The following is a 26,346-nucleotide window of genomic DNA, read 5'->3' as shown; positions in this document are numbered from 1 at the left end:
CAGCCGGCGCGTTAACGTGCTGTGCTGTGTATCAGTGGATGTGCTTCTTCTTCTACTTCTTCGGTTAGTCTATCTCGCTCCGAGTCGTTCTCCGAGGGCAGTTCTCCGTCTCGTTCACTCTTCTGTGTTCCGCCGAAGACCTGGACCGGTCCGTCATCCTGGATAACGCTCCCAAGGCCCGCGTAGCAACGCGCGAGACGCCGCCGCTGCTGAATCAACAGGTGGGAATCTGCGAACGAACAGGTATACATATACCGCCAGCCCCGTCTCGATTTTTCTAACACGACCCAGCCTGCAACGCAGCTGTCAGTCGCCAGGTGGCAGCGGAACGAACCGCCGCCGCTTGCACCGTACTGCGCCTGCATGTTTCGCTCCTTCGAATTCCTCCGCCTCGCGGATAACACGTTTACCGAGGGACGAACACGTTTTTCTGCCGATCCGCGAGATCCTGCGCTCGAGAGCGCAACACCGACTGCGTTTTATACTGCGATTTATTCCCGGGCGATTCGACGTGTAAACGATTGGAAAAATAATACTGGCCAACGGTTGGTCATTTTGGGGCCTGTGCTCTGATCGTTGCTTCAATGTAAACGCTTCTATTGTAGTTAGGTGTGTTGGTATTAATTGTTCTGTATCTATCATCAACAAGACTGGGAATTAATGAGAAGGTATAGGGATCATAATGTAGAGATAGTACATTTGCGTGTCTCGATGATTGTAGCAATGTTAAGGTCACCCTGAGCTTCGTTTATCAAATTTCCGTTATTAAAGAATAAAAAATATTTTAGATAAGAATTGTCTACACTTCATTCTCCTCGTCCACTCGGCTATTTCTTGCACCTCGAATAAGAACCCTCGTTCTTTCCTCGTGAGCACCTGCAGTATTCGACCTCGCGTCTCACCTGGGGAACCATGCGACGATCATTTCGATTGTGTGCTCATTCACTTAGAATTGTTTCGAATCTCATCATTTTTCTAACGAAGATTTGTAACGAAGCTTATAGGATTGGTAAGAATTGTTTGGTTCTGCGAAAGTCGTTCCACGTGTAGCAAAAATCTCTTATGTAACGGCGGTAAGCCTCGCCGCTGACTTTCCGAGGGAATTAGGTAAACGTTATGGTAATGATGACGGTAATCCTCGTTTGGAGTCGTTGGACTTTCCGAGCCTGAAAGTTTCAATGGGATTTAGTTTAGGATTTTGGAGCGCGTACTTTGGGAGATGTGTAAAACTTTTAATGGGATCGTTGAATTTACAGTTCTATTTAATTTAATTTAATAATAATTTTTAAAAAATTATTTACACCTTCTATCGTCTCAGAAGAACTCGAGCTGTTGGGTCCAATTTTGAAGAAGTTATTCGTTCTTGAAAGGTGTACGAATACTTTGTACACCCACTGTAATTATGAACTTTTCTTTTAGTTGATAAATTGAACTTGGTCCTCGTCCCTGTTTTTCGAAATTCAGAATTTGCATAAAGACCCGCAGTCTACTTATTACGCATTCACCACCGGCCTCTATTTGAAACCAAAGGCCATAGTTGTGAAATCCGTACGAGGGTTGAACGCAAACCTAAATTAGCATTAGAATCGGCGGCGTAGGATCCGTTTTTGAGGAAGTGTCGAAAGAGAGAAGTGCCGTTAGAAGTAAAAACATACAAGCCTGTGTGTGTTGTAGGTTTCCTTAATTTTAACGGAGCCGTGGTTCTTTCGCGCGAAGAAACGCCTCGCGATAACGATCCTCACCGGATCCTCCGGTATTCGTGCGGTGTCGGGGCATCACATTCAACATCCACGTTTGTCGGTGTACCAAGAACGAGCTCACAACGGGATATCGCGGCACGAGTTGCGCGCATCCCCGATTGTGTGTACTCGCCATTAACAGCACGCTAAACATTCTCAGGAAATTTTTCTCACGCGAGGCCCTCGAACATTTCCCGACCGGTTGTTACTCTCCTGCCACCGTCACTTTCCCTCGTTCCGATTGTTTATAACAACGTAGAAGATCCTCGTTTCCTTAACCATCAGCTTCCCTACAGTCTTGAGATTTTCTCTTGGAAATTGGTCAATTATTTGGAGTGCCCGGAATCTGTTGCTATAGGTATTCGATTTTCTCTTGCTTCAGAGTTTTCTTTAGAGTGTTTATCGGGTCGTCTCACGTTTGTGAAAATTTTGTTTCGCTGGAATAGTAGAAAAATAAATACTCGAAGCACTAGACGAGTTAGAAGTTGTTAGATTGACCTGTTTGCTTGTTGGGTAATACGGCGGTTGATTTTATAATTGGCGGCAGCCGGTTAAAATTTTCTAAAGTCGAGGGAAAATAAAATTGACGTTCTCCGATCGTTCTCCATGTCGGCCTTGACACCAGCTCGATACATCTCGGCATCGCTCGAGTGCCTTGACCTTTTCGTCGATAAATCCGTGGGTAGGTTCTTCCTCGCGTCGAAGGTCGACGCTTGCTTCCTTTTCCAGCGTTTCGACACGATCGTTTTTCGAGCTGGAATACGCCGCCTGAGGTGCTCGCTGTATACAGTGCTGGACAAAAGTATTGGCTTGCCACAACGTTTATTAACTCGACTAAATTTTACTCTGACTGCAAAATAATTCTTGCAGATTGTCGGAAAAGTAACGTCAACCCTTGTTTGTCCCTCGTTACAATTTCACACATTTTTCGCACTGATTCCGATCACGTTCTCTGTGCATTTCACACTATGTTTTTAATATTCTACACTCAATTCGACATTCCACACTTTAATTTAAATTTGTTTGGTTGTCTGTATTTTGGAAAATTCAGCCACAATCTAAATTTCGTTTGGAATATGTATATTGCAACAGATTGTACTACCGATACTTTTGCACAGCACTGTATACTGAATCTCAGGGAATAGCAGCTTGTGCAACGGCGAGGATTAGCGTCTGGTGTTTTTCGTGCGATCGAGAACACAGCAGCTTGCGTTTCTCTCTTTCTCTTCTCCCGAGAGAGCACCGAATAATTAAACCGATTCAATACGCCATTGTGAGCTAATGGGAAAAGTATAATGGAATTACTGGCCGCGGCTGAACGGCAAATATCGTGTAGTTCCGTTGACCTTGGGGCCCCGATAGTTGACGGTAGAATGGAGTGAAAAATTGCTATCCAAGAGAGTTCTATGTACTCCCCTCTTGCTCTTTCTCTCTCTCTCTCTCTCTCTATGCGTGCACACATCCGAGGATCACAAAACTCGCCTACGATTGTGGTGTGTGGTGAGGCTCTCTCGCTCGTTTCCCTCGGCCGGTTAGGTTCGCGCATGCAATCGAATCCGAGCCGCGTCTCATGAATGAATCATGACTGCCTTTAAGAAACCAGAGGATCCTGCCCGTACGGGGAACCTTCACGTGCCGGTCATCGATACTGGTAGCATGACCGACCCTTCCCATCGGTTAATTATGGCAGACCTCGCCGCGATAGACGCATACCTAAAAAAAGATGACAAGAGGAACGCGATAGAAAAGCTGCATCCAGAATCTACACATTTTTTTCAAGCTCCTGCTGTTTTTAATTTGTTTAGAATTAGCAGGGATTGTTAAATTTGTGAAAGATCAATCACAGATGTGGCAAGGTTAAGACTTGTTATTCTTGGTCAAACAAAATTGAAATCGGATGGAGCATCGCGTTGTGTAATTTCCGAGGATCGTACGAGGGTTGACTAATACATATATCGATCGGATAAGCGATTCGAGTCGGGTCGCGGCCTTTCGTGAACGAATTAAAGTGAAAGCCTCGTCTGCTAGTCTCGTCTGCCACTTTGAACTCGCCGGCAATTTTACGATCATCTATTCCAACGACAGAATCACGGTTCCCTATTTACACTTCGACCAATCCACGATGAAAAAGAAACTCACCCTCTGCGGTTCACTCTTGAATTTCGATATTTATATTTTCCCATCAATTCTTTGAATATTTGATGCTCCAACAATTATTTCAGTTTTCGGGACAGAAAAAGAGAATTTATGCGGGTTGTTACCGCAATTATGGAAGCCGTGGAAAGCGACGAAAGTAGGGTAAACCTATCTCTTCCGCGAGGTTTGCACAAGCGGTCAGATAAAATCTGAATTTTAAGCGTTTAGCGAAATGTTTCAATCGACGCATACCGGTTTCGTTCGGACACTGGCTTTGCTTGATTCTACAAGTTTACCTTGATGGTGTTTGTAGTGATAGCGTTGGAGAGAGCTGTTTACGTTCTTCGTTGTGTTGGTAGGTCATGCTCGAAACGGTGGGTGGACCGAATTTTGAGGAAGTCCAATTTCCTGAAGGACTCTCTACAGTTGCAGCGAAAAGTTCACCTTTTCATGTTACTTCCATGAGAAATAAATTTTCTTTATTCAGGCACATACAGTCACAGAAATTACACAACATCGAAGTAAATACAGCCCAGTAATTTTTCCAAGGTGAACTATTTTAATCGCTTTTAGCTGGTAGTTTCAGTATTAATACATATGTTGAAAATCGCAATCAAATACCGATTAAATCTCGATTAAATCCCACGGACCTCGAGGAAAAAAACAGAAGTAGTGCGACACGTACAACGTAAACAGAGCCACGTACATTCATCTCAAGCCCCGTATGGCGTTCTTATCTGAGGTACATTCGGGTCGCGTGTTTTTCTCCTTCGAGGTTTCGGATTTCAGTCGCTCGAGATTCGTCAATGAACGGAGCACGTCTCGTCTCAGTGAAACAACGACGTTCGCGATCATTCAGCAGACCTAAAGTAGAACTGTCCATGGCGACGTAACACCGTATACGGCGGATTCTTCTTAACGCGTCACTTGCACGACTGGAGGCCGTAAAACTTTCACGGTGTTAAACTGTTTCTTTGAACCGAGCGGAATTCACACAGTCGGGATTTATCGTGTGAACGGGATTTACGCAAATCGTGACATTCCTGCTCCGTCCATTTACCAAACAGGACAACAATAAAACCGTCCATTTGTTAATTTTTTGCTGTTCGAGCATTTTTCAAAACGGCGAAATTATTTGAGGAATTGGGTCGCGGGTCTTGAACACTGGGAAAAAAGAAACCTCTTTTACAAGGTTGAAAGTTTAAATTTGCAGAAGAAGAAAATATGATTTCTTTTTAGAAATGCAGAAATTGCTATTCCACTAGTTTCAAAAATTGCAAGCGCGTTTTTTATTGCATTTTTATACGTCTATGCTCCAAATTCGACGAAAAGGCGCCATTAACGCTCCAAGCGTCTACAAAAATGCACCTCAGCTCGAAACATTAATAAAAACGTATCCTGCAACACGTTGCTGCACACTCCACGGGCCATCATGCATTTCAGATCATCCTAACCCAGATCCAGGTTATGCACTCCTCAGATTTAAAAATACAACTTCATTGACTCCCTAATGCCACCATTCCCTATCACGTATCTCATGAATCGTTAAAATCCTCAGTCTATTTATCGTCCGAGCAACTACCACAAACGTTGCTTTTTACCACGATAGCATAGTTGCTCGCTCGAGTTCACAGTACCGTAGCGAAAGTGTTAATGAACCGAATGGGTCGGTCGATTAACGAAGACGATTGAAGATGATCCGACGCGTACTGTCCGGCTGCCAGCATGAATTGAGCCTAATTTATAGTAATCAAAGGGCCTTGGTTGCAATTACATGTATAGGATTCTTTAAATAAACAGACCACTGTTCTATCCCTCTTCGCTAATGAATACATTCTGCTCGCAACGACGACTGTTCGCGACGCGCTACCATCACGCGAGCGTAAATTATAATTATTAATACGTTTCGCGAACGATTGCGCAACCACGACGCCTTTCACTTTCCGTTTTAGACAAATCTCCATCGCACGAATTTGCTTACCGAATGCAACGGCGGATACAAATTGCGATCACGTTCTGTCCGATGCGATTGAAACGTTCACCCCGCGGTTCCATCATGGCGGCTAGCCCCGCGAATTGCGAAACCATCCGCAACTTCGATTCAAAGGGTGTCGAAGTTTTTCGCGAGGGAGATTCGCGTTCGTTAGCTCCGATAATCAAACGAGATTTATCGCCCGGAGGATATTGCGCTTCCTACGACGTCATCGGCCGCTGATTAATCGCAGAGTTTATGCACTCGTGACAGAATCCAGGCGAAATTTAAACCTTTCCTGTCTCGGAGCTTTTAACTTGAAAATTAAACATTTCTTCCGACCTAGAATAATTCCGTTGTGCATGATTTTTTTCAATTTATGGATATGGAATTATGATATAATAACTCGTACAATACTTACAAAGTGTTTGTACACCTTTTAAAGACGAATAACTTTTTCGAAATTGGACTGGGTTCGATTACATTAAGGAAAAAATATGGAGAAAGCGTTCTTTGTATCTAATTGTGACGTGTTCGTCGCTGGACTGTTGACGAACCTTGTGACGAATACAGAGATTGTGTACTTGCAAGTATTTGATTAGCACTAGTAATTTTCAAAGAAAATCGGGTACTAATTATAGTCAGTGGCTCGTTCAATTTTATTCAGTAATTAATAGATACGTTTATTTATAGTGGGTGTACAAAGTATTCGTACACCATTTAAAAACGGTTCAATTTTGAATTAGCATTTAATTAGCACTTGTAATTTTCAAAGAAAATCGTGTACTAATTATAGTCAGTGGCTCGTTCAATTTTATTCAGTAATTAATAGATACGTTTATTTATAGTGGGTGCACAAAGTATTCGTACACCGTTTAAAAACGGTCCAATCGTGAAAAAGTTATTCTTTTTCGAATACTTTGTACACCCACTGCAAGTGTGTAGTAATTGATGCGGTACAAACATATATAATAATGTGAACAACAGCAATTTTTAAGGGTTCATGGAATGGAAGGATCGACGGGGTTTAAGGGTGCATCCGGGTTACCGAGGTTCATTAAAATCATTATAAATTTACGTTCGAACCCGCGTAACAAATTTCCATTTTGCATATATAATAGATCCGACAGTCTGTTAATTCCCATTTTTCCGTCGCTTTTAAATCAATACTCAACCACCTGTTTCACCAATCACCCGATGCATACGTAATTTAATGGCCGAGCGTTACTCGGACGAGTAATAGTCGCTGGGGTTTCGTAGGCTCGTTGCTGCTTGAGAATCTCATCTCGAGCTATGCCACGGTATTGTAGGCTATTTCTTTATCGCCAGCAGTTAACGTTTATCTATATACATATACACACGTGTGTATCCGTCGATCATTACATACGTATAAACCCGGTGAGTGGACAATAAATAACTCGTGCGGCGAGCTCCGAAGATGTTTAATTAGATTGTGTTAATAGCTGGATTCTAATGACCCTGAGCGGGATGTGCAGTCGGGTTTAACAATGAAATCATCGCCCGGCACAGTCAGAAACGATACTGCATTCCTGGCAAATAAATTATAACGAGAAACAAAAATTTCAATTGCTTTCTTTTATTATAAAATTTATTTACAAGGCTCCTAGAACCGATCTGTGAAATCATCGCTCGGCACAGTCAGAAACGATACTGCATTCCTGGCAAATAAATTATAACGTGAAACAAAAATTTCAATTGCTTTCTTTTATTACAAAAATTTATTTACAAGGCTCCTAGAACCGATCTGTGAAATCATCGCTCGGCACAGTCAGAAACGATACTGCATTCCTGGCAAATAAATTATAAGGAGAAACAAAAATTTCAATTGCTTTCTTTTATTATAAAATTTATTTACAAGTCTCCTAGAACCGATCTGTTCTGGTCTCGGGGAAAACCGTGTTACCTTCGAATGCCGAAGGTATACTTGAAGAAGTTGCGCGGGAGGGTTTCGTGGTTGATTATGCGATGCTCGCCGGTAAATATAGGTTTGTGGCTCTTCTCACCGATCGCCTCTCGAAGATCCAGTTTGACTGGCACACACGTTCCAGTTTTCCGCTGTAAGTTGGGCTAGACTCGCGGATTCCGGGTCAGCCTAGTCGTCGACGGCGGCGAAATTGCGCGAGATATTTTTGCAGTTCGCGAGCGCCTCGTGGGTCATTATGGTTGTGTATACCTGCATACGTATCCCCGTTATACACCCGGCCTCGGAACCACGCGAATTCGTATTAACGCGCATTAAACGCGAGCGAGGAGATACGGCATGACGAATGGTCGGATCATTAGTGACTTGCCGATCCTAGCCTCGACTTTTCCGGCCTCGGAAACACGAAACACGACACTCCAGAGTTATCGTGCTCCGGCTTCATAATCGACTTCTTTTTTTTCCTTCCCTCGGTCGGCAGCGATACAGTTACCCGGGAGAAATTAACTATACTCGATACCCAAGGCTCTACGCGCGGCACTTTTCTCGGGAACGGTTTATCTGCCTCGAGGATACGAGCGCCGTGTGTCCCCGCCAGAAGTATCATTCGTTATGACTCGTTGCGATTATGCGTGCCTCTTTAGCGATCGAGCCTGAACGCCGTGCGCCTCCAGTGCTTATGGTTGCCGACCCTAGATCCTGAAATTATTAGCTTGCCGGGTGAACAACAATATCTCGGGAGAGTCGAATTGCGAATTGTAGCGCGTTTGTTTTACGGCGAGGAATTGCTAAACACTGCCCGAACGGCTTAGGGTAATCGGTCCCTGTTAATCAGGCGTTTCGACATGTCGGTTTTACTCGTGAGAAAGTTTTCTTACAATTTTCCTACGGTTCAGGCATGTCATTGTCCGTGGCAGACCTAATTTTGCAGTGATATAAACGACATTTTCTTGCATATTTCAAGCTTGCAGGGAACAACGAATTGTACTCTGGATTCAATGTCTCCTATTCTTCTCAACCTCGTAAAATCATGCTCCCTCGCGAATCCTTTCATAATCACCGAACTCGTTCTCCGGTGCGATTTCTCACCGATTTCGCGCACACAGTACAATTTGGAGATTGTAAGGAGGACGTTTAATGAAAAATATTGTTCGAGGACCTCGCGATTCGAGAAGAATGACGCTATCCGGCCCCCGGATCTGCGATCTGCGCTTTGGAGCCTGGGTTGCGTATCTCGGGGCATCTCGAGCATTTCTTGGGCACGTTTCTCTATCCGGTCGGCCTCCTGTTGGCGCGCGTCTGGGCCGGTTGTTCCTGCACTATGCTCGCCGGACGTCGAGACCGGATGTCCTTCGCCGGGAGAAAAAGAGAGATTAAAAGCGGGCCAGCAGTATGTGGGATAACGATGAGGCGAAAGAACGGAGATAGAGCGAAGCACAATGGTCCACAGAATCACGATTATACTGTTTGAAATCGATCCCGGAGTATCAAGGTTCCGACCCTTCAAATGTCTAGCCTCGATCCTTGAAAATTGAAACTATTGAATTCCTCCAATTTATGAATATTACAAACTGTTCCGTGGATCGTTGTCCCGGTCCCATCGCAGTCGAGAGCCACAAAGCCACGCCCACTCGGACCAAGACCACGCCCACAATATCCAAAAGGAGTAGGATACAATCGATTTTATGTGTCAAGGTCTCAGGCCTTGAAATCTTATTGTTAGACCTCAAGTCGTAAGAATTGAAAAATTCTCGTATCCACTCCTCAAATGACTATACAACTCGAGTAACATATCAACTACTCCCACCCCCTTCTAAACCATATAAGATGCAATCTCGGCCAATCCCAGATCACAGCCGCATTTTCATATCACGCTTCAAGCTCCGCTACACACGTCAATCGTCAAAAATAGCACGCAGGGCGTCGAACTCAGAAAATCCGCTTTATCGCTTCTACAATACTGACAAAGGAAATTATCCAGGGCAACAATGGGCGGGATTTTTTTCCTCTGGGAGGGGCCCCGTTAAATATTGTCCTTTCCATACCCAATACGTTATCTGCTCATTTCCATATGATAGGTGACTGATAAGGCTGCCGAACGTTTACTACAACGCGCGAGAGAGGAGCGGAGTCCGGTTCCTTTCCATCGCGTTTGTTTCGCGCTCGAGCAGGCTCCGCGTCGCCTTAGAAAATCAAACTTTATCGGCGCCGGTGATCTCGAAAAGAATCGCCGGCGAGTCCTTGGCTGAAATCAGGCCGCGGCGAGTTGCCGCTTACGGAATCCCAATAGCCGGCCGATCTTGTACGCAATCGGCAAGCTTTTCAGGTTTAGATCAACGTGCATTCTGCCCCGGAGGCGTCGTCGCTGCGGAGAAGCGCGCAGAGATAGCAAGCAGGAAAACCGCGCGTCGAATAATATGTTAAACGAGTCTTTCTCTCTCTCTCTCTCTCTCTCTCTCTCTCTCTCTGTCTCTCAATTTACAATCGAGAAGATCCTTTCTTGGAACGCGAGTCGAACGTTCGTTTCGACGCTGAGACTGCTCGAGACGCGATAACGCGGTACCGTTACCGTCTCGACTTCGTTTTCTCGCGCTACAAGGAATTTTTCCTCGTCTCACACGAGCTCGCTCATCTGCCCCAGCCATCGGAGAGAGCCTTGAAAATCCTCGCTTCGACTCCGTTGAAATCGAGAGCCACTAGGCCACGCCCCCTGCCCCGTTGCGACTTATTCTCGCGACTAGAAAGATTAAAGTCAAGAACAGCTCCAAGTTTCTCTTTTAAATTCAATTGGAGCAGATTAGAATAAGAAATTTGTGGGTGGGGCGAAAGAGAGAGAAGTCATAGTGTATGAGTGTAGAAGCTGTGTACAGGTTGCTCCGTAGATCGTCCGTCGGGGCCACTAGGCCACGCCTACTCACGTTCAGACCACGCCTACTATCTCCACAATCATCATTCAAATTAATCCCTAATTACTTGCTGCATCATTCTCGAGTAAAAATAATCGAAAGAAAGGTTGGAACGGCGAAACGAAACATCCGGTGAAAGTAACTCGGAAAAAACCGGATATGAATGAATCCGGAGGAATCACTATGAAATATAATCGAGTAATTAACGCTTTTTGTTCGTAAGATTGTTTTTGCCTGGAATCGGACAGAACACGACGGTACAGTCGATGCATCGCGATCCTATCGTCAGATAGGTTTGTTCCGCAGGCGGGCGACGATGCGTGGACGCCGCTACGTCGACTCCGATACCCGGCGCGAGTATAATACCATTATTCCTTTAATTAGTAATTACCCGAGTATGTGACTGGCGGATGCGCCCAAGCGTGCTGTTGTCCGACACGATCGGAGCATCTAGGAATGATAACGGTTAACGATCTCGTGGCCTGTTTCGACTCTAGAGACTCTCCCGAACCCGTCGGTGGTGCATTGTGCACGAATTTCGATAGTGATCGCTCCCGGTGGGCGTGATTTAGGTTTCCCCGACACGTCAACGGTGGAAACGGTGCTCGAAGAATGGTGTCAAATTTGATAAAGTCGAAATAGAAAGTACGTTTCTCGAGGCAGCCGGAACAGTACCTATTTTGGTAGTGGGTTGGAAGAGCAAACTCTGAGCAAATGTTTTCTCTAAAATTATTGGAATAAGATACTGTCTTCGTGTTTTAAAAGATTTTAAAAGGTATAATAAAAATCTAAGAACATATGAAAGTGCACATGATGCAGCACCTGAGAAGAGACCAATAATAAATTGAATTATGCATCCCGTCTTGGTAGTTAAATCTCTTATCAATACATTTCTGCGTGATTCTTCTTCGGCAATCTCCGCCAAGTAGGAACGAATACGCGAACGTCCGAATGCATAAAATGCGCTCGAATGCAGCGCGTGTCCACAAAAAACCGCGGCGTTCCGTTAACCAGAGTGTAACTAATCGGCGTATTCGGCGGTGTCGATGGTCGGCGCCCGTTTTGCGTCGATTCCCGTGAAACGATCGATTATTTCGAAAGTAAGAAAGCGTGTAGTCCGCTCGTATCCGAGCGTTGCGTGGACCGAGGAGCGTGTTTGCTCGCTTCGAAACGAGACGAAGGTGTAAACGAGGAGCAAGGTCAGCCGGGTTTATTCGAGCCGTGGACCGGTGCTCGATACACTCGGAATTAACGAGGAGATAGTTGCCAGACACGTGCAACTATAACACAATACCAATCAAACGAACACGGAACGGTGACTTCATAAATTCAGCTCCGAAGGACTCCGCGGGTCGCTGAACCGATTGCAGACCGTGATAGAGAGAGAGAGAACGATCTCCCACAGATCTGTCCCGATGGAAAAAAACGTTTGAAACGGTTTTGCAAATTTTTTCGCGGACGATGATTCATGTAGATCGACGTTTCACCGAGATATCGTTCACTTTCGTCCGTCATGATTAACTGTGCTCAAATCGTGTAACAAGTACGTGACTCTTTTTCTCATGACTTCATAGATCGTTGCACCGGCTTCGTGTTGAACGCCACTCTTTTTCACAGCGACGAAAGAACCGCGGAATCCGCGTGAAAGCTCGCGCAAATTCATTAGTGGATCGCGTAAAGTTCGGTTTTGTTCGCGGCCGATAGTCCTTGACGATTCATCTCGCTCCGATGAACCGCGGATATCTGTCGCGATCGCTGTACCACCTCGACAGCTGCTCGCTTCTTTCGCGGAAATTCCTCGTCCTCTGTCACCGGTCTTTATCGAAAAGTAAAAATCCTTGGCGATTGTTGATCGACGTTCTTATATCCTTTCGTCATTTTTCCACCGTTTTATAATGCACGTTTTTGTCGTCGATGCGTGAAATTCGCATGGCGTATCGACGTTATTAAATTCTTTCGATTTTTCCACTGTTCTAAATTACACCTACTCGTTTTTGTCATAATTGCATGAGGTCTGCAGTCTAATAATCACGGTCTCTAGATTTCTATGTATCATTCTATAGGTTGTGGAACACGAGAGAAACGTGTTAATGACTGCAATTACTAGACCACGGATTTTATCACTCGTGACAAAATTTAAAAAAAAGTAACATCATTTATCAAAATCAGACAATTCATATTTTGCGTAAAGATGTACCCTTCCTCATAAAAAAGCAAGGACCTTTACCCTCATGACAGATATAAGTGTCACATAAAATAGAAAATTGCCAGAAGAACTTGCAGATGTCATAAAATCATTTATTAAAATCGGACAATTCTTACTTTGCATAAAGATGCACCCTCCAGTGATTACGTACCTGTGTCCCACATGAAAAAGCAAGGATATTTACCCTTTCCGTGTCGCTAGAAATTTTTCCGTGAACACGGTGTGTGCGTCCCCGGTCTTTATGCACCGTTCATCTTGTCGCATTTTTGCGGTGTTCCCCCTCGCGCGCGGGTTACAAGGTTCCTCCGTTGATCCCTTAGCGCGCAGGAACGCCGGTACACCGTATTGGAATTAAGAAAATCGCCAGGGTAATGTTTCCTGCCTGTATTCCGTGGAATTGCGCAAAGCCGAGCGCACTTGCGACAGACAATTCCTTGAATGTCAGGCCTGAAACGGCGCACGATCGGAATATCAGCACGGGCCGCGTAATAATCTGAGAACACCGTGCGCGCCGCCAACGAACCCTGTGATAAATTTAAACGCTTTGTTATGCGGTTTTATTGGCCCCGTGACGTATCGCTGCAACAGCGATTACTCTTACGTCGGTGATCCGTCTCGAATCGGATCTCGTGTTTCGCTATTTCGGCGAGCGTTTGCTGTTCCGTATTGTTCCCTCGGTTACGTTCTACTTGGTCCACGCTCGCTCCGGCACGTTTAACCCCCGGGTTCAGTTTGTCGGCGAGATTTTCGGGAATTTGATCCTGCGGTCTTTGGAATTTGGAACTTTGTAACTGTAGGTTGTGAAACGTCGCGGTAGGATTTTGCTAAAAATAAAATATTTCCAAAATATCTGACGATTGCGTAAATTCGTGCCCGATTTTTAAATAAAATACAATGGTTCAATTTTAAAGAATACAGCTTTATTAATCAGTTATATAGTCACCGTTCTTTTCTACAATTAGAAAAGTGTCTGCGACATCTATGAAAATCGGGCACGAAATCAAGTAGTATACAAAATTGCGAAGAAAACAATATATTTGCAATTTTTGGTGATCGGTGACAAATTCAGGAGTGCTGCAAAAATTTTTATCAAAACAATAAGAGCCTTCATGTAGCAGAGATTTTTTACGAGCCCGAGTTTAGCAGCATTACGTGGTTTCGAGTGAGTTATGAGTTCAAGATTTGGAATGCGTTCCGCTGAAAATTGCCTGGAAACACGCTCTCGTTAAACGATGCAACAAAGCGTGTTAACGTAACAGATTATGAGCGCAGCGGATCCGACGATCGGACGAGCTGCTTTCAAGCGTCGAAGATTGTTGTATCACGTGCAAATTTAATGTTGATAAGGTGGATGGATAGCAGATAGCAGAGGTATTTATTACATCGAGCGTCGACGAACCGTAACTCGCGATCGTTAAAGTAACCACGAAATGATCAACATGAATTTATGGAGGAATAATTCATTAAAGAGTGTTATTCAGATTGAAATGAACAATTGTAAGTAGATCTTCGTTGGAACGAACTGGCATGTTCAAGTATGCCTGGACAGGCAAGCGAGTCTCAGGCTGTTGGGTCGTAAATTTTGCAACAATCCACCGATTCCGACGTAATTAACGGAATTTGTCAGATTCATTAGCGGCGCTGAAAGATCGCGGCGAATGTCGATAGCCAAACGATTCCCAGGAACTCGATAGTAGAACTCGTTCGAGTTTTCACGCAACGAAGAGCTCATTGTGGCAATCCGCATCGGCAACCGTTGCACGTTCGAACGCCAAATTTGTAGCAGCCTGTGAATTCTCTTCCTTTGCCGTCTCTCTTTCCCCCTCTCCTTTCGCTGCGCCCCTGAGCGTCTGGGATTCCACTTAAACTTCCATCGGAGAAGATTAAATTTATTGTTCATTCAAGTTTAAGTACAATCAAAATCTAGTTCTCAGTAGGTTGAGTGTTAATTTATACGATGATAAGAATAGAGAGAGAAAAGAGAGGCGGGACTATGGTGATTCACTCCACCAGCGCTTTTATTTGCATTGGTGCAGGTATTGAGTCAACAATCGACGGTCGGGAATACCTGCGCCAACTGCAACAATGCGTCCCCGCGTAGGTATCCGGATACCCGTAGACCATGGAAATATTTCTCATAGAGTGTTTCGTCACTTCCGACGACGGCCATTCCCGGCAACCTTCTTTCTTTTCATCGCTGGCACAATGGAGGACCAGATTCGACGCAAACAAACCGAAAATTAGCGACGCCACGCTGCGCGTTCTAATCCGTCATTACGAATTCGGAGCAGGCCCCATTCGTACCCTGCGAAACTTATACACGGTGTCATTAAATATTCCCGAAATTTTTTCAATTTTAATATTTGTCCCGTAAGTGTCACATGTAGATTCAATATAAATTTTGCATTTTTGGGACGAGTAAAAAATTAGCCCGAACACATTCACAGATTATGTACACATATATTCTCAGCTTTCGTCGAATTGATATTAAAGTCAGGATCGTCGGAGTTTATTGCTTCGGGTTTCAGTAAACACGTGCGCTCTTAGCGTCCTAGCTACCAGTTTAATAGCGACTGTCCCGTCGTAAACCTTCAGGTGCGACACGACAGTCAACGGGCCCGTTAAGCTCAACCCCCTCGGGCCCAGTATCTCTGCGGGACACTTGAAGGGTCATTTTCACCTCTATACAGGTGAGAGGGCCGCTCGCTTCGACGTACCACCATGGAAAAATATTTTAACTAGTCCTTCGACAGCTGCGTTTCATGTCGCTTCTACTAAAAAACAGAAGCGACAATTTTCTCATTGGAAAATGATCCTCATTACAATATGACCCCACCTGGGTCCTCTATTATGTATCTCCTATTCGCAGATGATTTAAAAATCTTCAGCATCATCTCGTCCGGGAATGATGCTTCCAGATTACAGGCAGACCTGGATCGTTTCTGCGACTGGTGTCGCAGGAACGGTATGGATCTCAATATTAAAAAATGCCATATTATGCGGTCCTCCCGTCGTTCTGTACCTCTTATATATTCTTACAGTCTTAATGACTGTATTCTCTCCTCAATAACAGGAGTTAAGGACTTAGGAATTCACTTCTCCTCTACTTCCCCTTGTCAACTTCGCTTCAAGAATGCTCGGGTTCATACTTCTGTCATCAAACTTCTTTGAAATGGCCCAAAATTGGATTTCAATTTCCCTTGAAAAAACGAAATGACTTTTGTTCGAACGAATCAAGACGGAACCCCAATCCCCAGAAACATCTCCGAGAAAAAACGACGGAAATCTCTGGACGCTCTCTAAATTTATTCGTCGACTGCAGCCAGCTGCAGCGGCACGTTCTCCGAATCGTTCCTCAGAAGGCGAACAGTTATCCACATCGGAGGATAGCAAGGATCCGAGGCTGTCGCTGACACAGATTCGACTTCCGATCCGTCGGAGCACGTTTCCACGGGCTGCGTGCATCCGAGACGAATTACGACAGAGAGGCTATAGCTTAGCAGCCGGCCTCGAGCAGATTCGCTCAATCTCATTATTTTCGCGTTGCTTAACGGTATTACGCTCGGCTAGAATCCGCGAAGCGTGCTCGTACTGACACAACCGGGTCGTAGCCGGCGAATCCGCCAGATTATTCCGGCGGCGCGCTGTTTTGTCTACGCTTCTTCTTCGTCGTCTTCTTCTTCTTCTTCTTCTTCTTCTTCTCCCGCGATCATTTTTTCGCTTGTTCGCGTGAAATTGTATCGCGATACGGGCCGTCGGGTCTTGTTACCCGCGATACCGGCGCGACGGGTCCCGCCCGGGTAAAACTCTTTATCCGAGAGCCACACGCATCGGCGCGAAACTGCATTCCTCGGTTGCATGTGTGCGGAAGTTGCACGCGACGCGACAACAGGGACGCGCGGGGCTCTACTTTACGCCTGTCGTAAACCAGAAATTCGTATCGACGCGGACGCTTAATGATCCAGGATATTGGGATCATTCCCGAGGGACTGATAGCCAAGCGTTTCCCTCCGATTCGCGGTTTTATGCCAGCGATGATAGCGACTCGAGTGCAGCGACGTTTGCATCGCGCGGTTATCGATGACACGGTTTAGTTTATTCCGTGGTTTTGCACTGAGATGCTTGTTTAACGAATTGGCTAGCTTATGAAAATTAATGGCGCTTTTTTAAGAGATTTTTCAATTTTTGTGGAGTATTAAAAAGTCGTTTGTTTTGACAGTAAAGTGCCAAAATAATGGGTCTATCGAAGTCGAGGGCCACTAAGCCACGCCTATCAGGCCGAGACCACGCCCTCTAGCACAAAAATATGAATTCTGTAATTGTGACAATTTTTGTTGTATTTGTGAAAGAATTTATATAAAACGGGGAAACAACAAATATAAACGATGAACTAAACAGTAATTTTCAATTGACGTTTTCTAGTTCCACGCTATGAATTTTGATGCACTGGCGCTGATACAGAATCGCGAAACTCGTTCCCCGCGTAAAATCGTCGCTTTCTATTCGTCAATATCGTTTTTGCCGTCGATCGAGCTAATTAAGCGGCTTTCGATTTTCTTGAGGCTCGCTGGGGAAATGTCGCGAGCTCGCAGCGTTTCTGTTGGAATGTGGGTGATCGTGAACAAGTAGCAACGCGAATGTGAAATTAGTCTCACGTTACGCGCGATGCAAAATATATATATATATATATATATATCTCTCTCACTTTCGGTCTACTTTCCAAGATATTCAACAGAAATAATAATTTATTAGTTTCGCCACTACACACATCTCACCGAATTGTATTGTCTTTCCGGAACTCTAAATCGTTCGCATTGTGTAATATCACGAGGTATGCACGCCGGGGTGTTAGCTTGTCTCGTAAGTTCAATTTCGTTAAGTGTATCTGTTTTATTTTAGAGCGTGGACAATCGCAGTGTGTCGCATTATGATAATGCTATTCAACGTGGCTGCGAGACTGTTGAGGAGAAACAAAGTGTTTTATCGTTGACAGTGCCAGACAATGCAGCCGACCACTGACCCGTTTGATAACTGTTATGTTAATTTCGTTGGCCCGTTGTGCTCCAGAAAATAATTCGCCATTTAAACGTCTCTCACTTTCTGCTGTTCGAGAATATTCCAAAGAGAAATTTTGAACCAGAACAGTTTCACAAAAGTATTCTTCAGCTACATTATGACGCACTAATTCACAAAAGTATTCTTCAACTACTCTATGATGCATTAATTCACAAATTCATCATAATTTCATTAATTCACAAATTCACAAATCCATTAATTTACAAATTCATTAATTCACAAATCCATTAATTTACAAATGCAATAATTTACAAATTCATTAATTCACAAACGCAATAATTCACAAATTCATTAATTCACAAATTCTGGATATCCATATTCGTCATTTCAATTCAGGTTAACTTCCGTCAAAAACGATCAAATACCAGCTAAAAAATGTTTTCCGTAATTCAGTAACGTATGCACAAAATTTTTACGAAACTCTAGTGCATAAAGATCCGCAGTATAATAACATTCACCGGCGATATAAATCAGATCGTTATCATTCTCTCGGTGGTACGACATTCGCGATCGAGAAATCTCTCGAGATCGAATGACCTGTTGGCAACAAGAGCCAGAATACCCCACATAAGAATCAGAGTTTCATAATCCCCGGTCTCCATTGTCTCCCTGTACCGGCGTAGACGAAAGTAAAGAGGGTGATCGATGCCCATCGGCCGCTTAATTAGCATCAATCGGCCGTCGGCGGCCATTAGGGAGCGTTATGTAAATGATCGCGCGGTTCTCGGATCAATGTCTCATTGCTGGGTCGATAAATTTCGCCGGTGCTTTGAAGTTTCGTGCCTGTATCGTAATCGACGCAATAGACTCGGTGGTATCGATCTTGTGCCGGTATCGATCAGACCGTCCGCGATCGCCGAGTGGCAAAATCGATCCCTCTGTGCGTCGTTAACGCGATTCGATACCATTTAGCACTGTCATATCGAGATAGGAGCTCGATCTCAATTGATCTCAACATTTTATCGATAGAAAAAAATTGATTTTTCCAGTTAGTCGACTTGTGAAATTGACTAATGGATGAAAGGGGAAGTATTCGCGAAATGTTTCATCTCTACACGAAGAGCATGGTACTTAGCATTAGCTTGACGCTGTCGTAAACTTTCTCCGTCGTACGATTTACCCTCTCCGACACACTCGATCACGCACGTGTGTGCACGCGCTCGATTATATCCCGGGGACTGACATTTGGAATGCTAATGTCGATTAGCGGAATCGATAAGTATCGACGGCCGCGTGCGGGAGTACCGGCTGTACCCGCTCGCGGGTACCCACGCACTTGATTGTGTCGAGCCGAGTCTCTCTCTCTCTCTCTTTCTCTCTCTCTATTCGAGGAGGTTAACCTTTTCCTTTTGTACGCTCCGCAATTTGCGGCGTGTCTGTTCCGAGTCGCGTTTGTTTAGCCTGCGAGCCCCCCTTCGTATAGAGAATGGAATCTGGCAGGGGTGTAAATCTTATGGTGGATACACGGTCAACTTCGAAACAGAGGCTGCGTTCACTTTTGTGGACCGTGCCACGATTTCAGTTGCGATCATTCAATTAAATGATTTAAAGACTCGAGAACGTTGTTGCGAGCAGTTTTTCAATCTACCGGGTCGTGCACCTTGGTAGATAAAAATTTTCACCTTTGCTGGAAGCGATTTATGGTGGAGAATATTTTTCTTTTTCTAGACCTCTCGCTTGTTTCAGAAAAATTACGATTATACCACCATAACAAATATTCAAAGGAATAATTATCAAAGTTTGAAATTTTACACCTTAAAGGGGTTGTATTGAAAAAAAACATTACGAAATAGGTACGTAGGATAGAATGAATTTTTTTCGTATGATGCTTCGTTCTCGAGACAGTTAAGTGTGAATTTTCCCATAGAGTGTCTGTGCATGGCTGGCCATTTCTACTTGAAAATCTTCGAACTCTATTATGTATCTCGATAACGAAGCCTCGCACGAAAAATTTTATTTCACGTTTTTAACGTTGTTTTTGCATAACATTAAAATCAAAATTTTACGTCATTATTATCGCAGTCCTCTAAATCATTTTCTAACGATCCAAGGATAAGTGACACCGAGGATTGAATTCTCCAGCATCGAATCGATCGAACACAAGCGTATAAATCAATATTGTCCAGAGAGCGAGACACTCTCAGCTATCATCTCGCCGAGAAAATCGATGACAACTAAATTCCCCGATCTCCATATAGACCACGATTTATAACTCGAGCCGATCGAATAAATTATTCATACATCGATCTGCTTTTGTTAGAAACGATACTAAGTAAACGCTCGGGTAAAATCGACCCGTATGCTGGACAACCTAAATCAACATCCTTCAAGCTGTCAAGGGCCGTTGGCCAACAGGTGGACACAGGTGATACGAAATCAGGTTTCGTGTTTGTATACTCTCGACTAGATACACAAACCTTTAGCGAAGAAAGAAATTCCTCGATACCATATTCTCGTATCCTTAAATCACTTGAGCTTGCCAGGGCTGAGGTTTCTGAAGAAAAGAGAACGCAGAGATACACACCCCCGCGAATGAAGGAATTCCTCGATACCACAGTATCTGTTAACTAGTAAATCACTATTTCCCGCATTGTCAAAATGGTGGAAAGGTGAACGCCAACTCGGATTCCAAGTTGCCGAGTAATGGACAGGAAAAACGAGTTACTAAAAAGTACTTTCTATGAATCACCGACCCTCGCGCACTGCTTAGAACAATCTCCAAAAGCGGATTGTTAAATGTTATGTTCCACACTAGTTAAGAACTAGATATTATTCAGTACATTTTTTCATGCTGCGTATGTAAATTAATTTTTTAATTATCCAAGAATGTAAAAGTCGACAATAATTGTGTTGTTTGTCAATAGAAATCTCAAAGTAATTTTTAAAAAAAATTGATAGTGGATATCCAGGTACTGGTTCTTGACATAGGATGAATATTGAGGGCCAATAAGCCACGCCCACTCGTGTTGCGACCACGCCCCCTTATAGACTGATTTAACGTAATACAAAATAATTAAAATTTGTACCACGTTGCTACTGGCCCGGCTGTTAACGCCACGTTAAAAATAGGAAAAAATGACAGAAAACTGCATGCGATAGAGAAGCATTGACATTAATCGCCCGATAGAGCTTTCCTCGGCCATTCACGATGATTGAACTGCCGATTGCGAGAGAATCGATCGATCTCCTTTTCCAGGTTTATCGCCGATTCGATTAACTCGCGGGGCCCGATCGATACATCGCTAAAACAGTCGGCGATCGATATTCCGTCCGCAACAATAGACGTCGTCTCACACTATCGATAGTTCTGTGCCGGTTTTCTCGAAATGAGAGACGGATTGCATATCGGTCGGCGTAGAAACATGCAATTTCGTTGAGGTTTTACGAGCGCGCCGTATTCCCGGCGCAGGATGTGTTTTAGGAGAACGATCGCGTACCGAATCGATTTATCCGCGGCGGTTAGCGACGTTATGCGACCATTACGCGAAAAAGACCGATATTAATTCACGCGGTTTCCACGCGGAATTCCTATCCCATGAACGAGTGCGTGCGTTGCGTAAGGATCGATGGATAACGGCGCCGGTTCGCTCTCGCCGATAACATCGATGACATAAATCGCTTAATAAAAACCTATCCATTTTACGAGCAACAGTTTGTGTTACCAGACGATTGCCCGGTCTATCACGTGGGAACCTCTGGCGAACAGATTCTGTCATGGACCGTTTCGAACCTGTGGTTTTTCATACAGGAAGCGATTCGAAACCCGAGCTCTAAATGTCGAGTGCTGAATTAAATTCTATAGGATCGATCTCAGGCTATTTCACTATTCCATATTCATTAGGCTCTCGCAGCTGTTCCAGTGGATACAGTCTCCCGCTGTTTTACGGTTTTGAAACGTGTCATGCTCATAATTAATAGAGCAGTATCTAATGTTGATAGTCCCCAGTAATCTTCTAAATTAGTGGTTATACGGTGTTATTTATATTTGAGCTTGATACAGCCATGGCTGGAGCCGTAATTGTTTATGCTGTCTGTGCCGAATAAATTGTGGCTGATGGCTTATTCGCCCGACAGGGATTCAGTTGACTCTCTAAATGTCAAACTGACTGTCAATGATTTTCATAAGAACCTTTTCGAGATTCATAAAGCCTCGAAGTCTGTCGAGGATCTAGATTCTAGATTCTTTCAAGGAAGTGCATCTTTGAGACACCCTGTGTAAGGATTCGAGAAGTTTATAGAGTCCTTTGAAGAACCAGCACATTTCCCAAGAGTCGACCACGTATCTGGGAGGTCTGCGTGGCCCGTCGAGGATGCAGGAAGTCGTCAAACCCATAGAATCACCGATCGGCTCGCGTCATCCTCGAACCAGAACCAGTCCTGTTTCCCCATGATCGCGAGTCCAGGCCACCGTGAAATATCGACGCAGCATTCGAACCGTCCGATAAGGCGTGCTAACGGTGCGAAGATCTTTTCCGGTGTGCACGGTGACGGGTCGCGCGGAAGAACCATAAAATGATCGGTGGCCAGAACTCAGGTGATGCACGGCCCATGAACGCGGGGATCTCACGCCGGGATTTCTCACGTTACGCCGCCGACAACCATATTTTCCATCGCGGCCGATGTGTTCTCGTTTCCCCGCGAGTCCTCGCGAGAGAGCATCTGGCCAGGTTGCCGGCCGACGGGCTTTATGGCGATTTATCTCTATATAAGTAGCTCGGCGAGTAGCGAGCGTGTGCAGGAAACATCGCGTTTACGAGGAGCATGGCCGCTGTGCTTCTCTGCAATCTCCTCTACACGCAGGAAGATGCACCGTACACCACCGCTCGAAAGTGTCGCGGAAGAAACTGGGATTTTTCGCGAATTTATTCGTCTGTGAACGGCGGAAATGTTTCTCCAGACTCTCTGGCTTTATCTTATAATAGAAATGTAAAGGCTGTATTCATTTAGTTTTTATTATGTCGTCCCGGACAAAAAGACAAATTGCCGTCCCTTAAGAATATATGTATGTACATATATTTTTTAAATAAAAGTACATATTTTTTATCTTCAATAAAAATCAAATTATTTCATTTAAATTTTACTAAAAGCAAATAAAAGTTACAGCCAAAATGGCGCCCCTAAATTTTCGCGCCCCGAACAAATTTCCGGGTTGCCCCACCCCCCCAGAGCGGGCCCTGGTGGAAGCAAGTTTATACTTTCAAGAATTATGAATCGAAAAATGTGGAACCGGCCATTTCACCGGCAGTGTTAGGTTTAGTGTTAAACGTAAAATTTAATCCAAACAATTGTTATTTCACACAAAAATTCGTATTACTCATAAGTGTAACTTGTTATTGAAAGGGGGTGGAGATATTTTGCCCACATCTGCACGGCAGCGTACCCGTCTCATAACCCGGTAACCCGTCCGATAGTTCCGTTCCATCGTCGCGTATGCAACAGACTGCATCGTTGCATCGACGCGTCCTTCACGCGAGCGCGCGCGCGCGTGCCTTCCTGCTACCGTTCCCGGTTCCCGTTGCGCTAACATTTGCAGGTGCATACTTATGAGAACTCTTAAAAAGTTCCTTGACCCCCGACCGCTGGTGTTTGAGCTCTCGCCGTCAGGCCGGAGAGAAAGAAATGATATTTCCGGCGAGTGAGAGGCTAAATTCTTCATTTCCTTTTCGGAATGGAGAATGGAGAGTCCGATGGAGCTTGCCCGATGAATCTAGTTCTAAGGCTCTGGGAAAACGATCGACACGGAATGTCGATCGCAGATTCAGGAGGGAAGAATTTCGGAAAGGGAACGTTCAACGAAAGGGATCGCATAGAATGTAGGCTGGAGATCGTGGCTAGACGACGTTTGATAGCGCCGTAAAATCGAGAATGACACCGGCCTGTTACCAAGCAAGTAAGACCGTCGTGCGTCCCTGGTAGAGAACCGTGTCCAACGACTTCTCTCCCGATCCTCGCCCCCTTCTTTTTGCGTTCCTCTATCAAGCACAGCGAACCGTGTCAACCACACATCGATGATTCCGATGAAACGATTCGAAATAGCTGCGACTCAATGATGGAGATCGGCCCGATCCGGAGCAGTCCGTGGCCGTATACGTATTATAACGTTGGAGGGAGCTCCATTACGCAAGAAACCCGCGAAGAAGCATTCAATTAGAAGGAACAAGCATCCATCGCATTCCAACGATATCAGATCGCGCCGCCAGTTAACAGATCTTGCCTTTAACTTTTTCCCTCGGTTACTTATTACCATCATTATGAATCGATCAATTCGAACCGTAGCCGGTCTATCGGAGTTCAGCATCTTCTGCCGATTGGCTGGCTGGCCGTCGAAACACCGGCTTCGATATGTGTAATCAGGGAGTACGATTACAAACAGCCATTGTGAGCTACCTCATTCGGATTGCGAAACCGTGGAATTTCTGTACCGCACCGGCGACTGCTCCGGAAATTAGGTTATGGTGATTCAACGATCACAAACCATACAATCTTTGCTACAACAAAACGTCTAAAACATCGTTCTCAATAAACATAACAAGCTCATCATTCTCTTAACTCCTTGCCGTGACAGTTTCTTTACAGTTACAGCGATCAAAACGTCTTCATCCCCGAAAATGTCGTAGAAGAGAAAAGAAAATTTATATTTCTTGTATGGCTACATTTATTTTAATGCTTCACCCTTTAGCACTCGATGACTCTGGATCAGCACTAAAAATTGCTGTGTCATTAACCAAAATATTGTCCGCATTATTAAAATATGTTGGTATCTAATCAATTACTAAACATTTAAGACAATTTCATATCCATGAAACGATAAAAATCATGTAAAACAGCTCCGAGTGCAAAGGGTTAAATATTCATTACAAACGAATCAAATTTTATTTCATCTGAAGAGAAATGCGTGACATTCATATCGGTCAGACTTCGTTTAAAATACGGCAAGGGGTTGAAAAGTTCATTCTCCGATGATGAATTCTGTTTGTAAAAATATCCTGATCCCTCTCTCTCCAACGATCATCCGAGGGATTACGGGATCATCGCAGCAGGATCGATGTCCGAGTCATCGGTTGTCGATCATGCAGATCGAATCGATGATCGCCTAATCAGCCAGTTTTCCGGTGCACCGTTGCAAAGCGCGGCGCGGCTCGTCCGGTTTGTTCTCGCGTGCTGACAGTGACCTCCTTGTCTGTCCGAGGATGGAGCGTACTACCTCGATGGAGCGTCGAGTATGTATAATCGATATACGCTATGTACACACGCGGCGAATAAAACACGTGGCCCGTTGTCGGCGACGCATTCCAGCCACTAGTACGGTATCCAAGCACTTGCAACCCCTTTCGAGCGACACACCGGCCCGGCTAAACCGAAGCCATTGCGGAACGCATCGTTCTCCTGGATCTAGTTAGCGAGCCGTGGGGCTTAACACTTTGGGAACAAGGACCGTTCCGTATGATACAGTAACGATCAATCCCTAGATTTACAGATTTACTGTTTGTTCAATTCAGGTAAATGGAATGATATTCGGAATTGTCTGTACTCTCCGTGCCTCACAAGAAGTCTCCCGGCAAGAACTCGAAAAGAATGCAGCAGCAAGCACTTTCGGTTCTAGCCGAATTATTGGCTAAAGTGTGTGATGTCACGGCCCAACCATTGGCTGCGAGCGGCACGGAGAGTATGTAGGGTAAAGTTCCCAAATACGAACCGCTTTTTGTTCATGTCATTTTTTGATTATTTTAGAATGCTCTCTCTCGACCAAAAAATTACCAGTTGTAGATGCATTTCCTCCCTATAAGACTCTGGCGACAAGTTTGTTAAAAAATTAATACGGCTTGGGAAAAATATTTTTTTTTGTGGTGTGTCTTAATATAGTACACCTTGAGTTACTAACATGACACCTAGTGCCATATTCGGCACCCACACCAAGAATGTCAATATATAGCTATACCCATATTAGGGAACCCTTGGTAGTGTCATATTGGGAACTCCACGTGGACTGATAATACTAGCTACTGACAAAGAGCAAATGAATTTCAGCCCAAACCAACAGTTGGCAAACATTAATATAAATAAAGTGAAATTACAGATATGTTCAAACATTTAAAAATCACGTACCTTCCTCGAAAAAGATACAATCGAAAATCTAACCACAAAAATATTCAACACGTGGAGACACAACTGACTAAAATCTATAGAATGGTGCGATTGCACTGCACACTGTTGAGTAAACATGGTAAACTATTGTTTGACGATTTTCTCACTAGAGTGTGACTTCTCTTATACAAGATATAAGGTAGTGCCATAATAGGCGACCATACCATATTTGGGCACTTTACCCTACCTATTTAGGTTATTTTAGTTAAATGTTAAATGAATCT

At 44.3% G+C, this 26,346-nt stretch overlaps 1 protein-coding gene across 5 annotated transcripts in view; it reads left to right on the top strand.

The window, feature by feature from the left end:
* Positions 1-26,346, top strand: part of Shrm (shroom) — a 247,686-nt gene that overhangs the window by 61,515 nt on the left and 159,825 nt on the right. The window contains exon 1 of one of the 5 annotated variants that reach the window (XM_076430999.1): positions 82-221. The exons of 2 other annotated variants lie outside the window; for them this stretch is intronic. The gene's annotated coding sequence lies outside the window, so the exon portion shown is untranslated. Of the gene's footprint in view, positions 1-81; positions 244-26,346 lie in introns of those variants that run through there. 2 more of the 5 variants (XM_076430998.1, XM_076430997.1) reach the window with 2 other exon arrangements.

The sequence above is a fragment of the Lasioglossum baleicum genome, chromosome 9, assembly GCF_051020765.1.
Source record: "Lasioglossum baleicum chromosome 9, iyLasBale1, whole genome shotgun sequence".
NCBI classification, from domain to species: Eukaryota; Metazoa; Arthropoda; class Insecta; order Hymenoptera; family Halictidae; genus Lasioglossum; species Lasioglossum baleicum.
The sequence above is the reverse complement of the archived record's forward strand: the minus strand, read 5'-3'. Positions and strand labels throughout refer to the sequence as shown.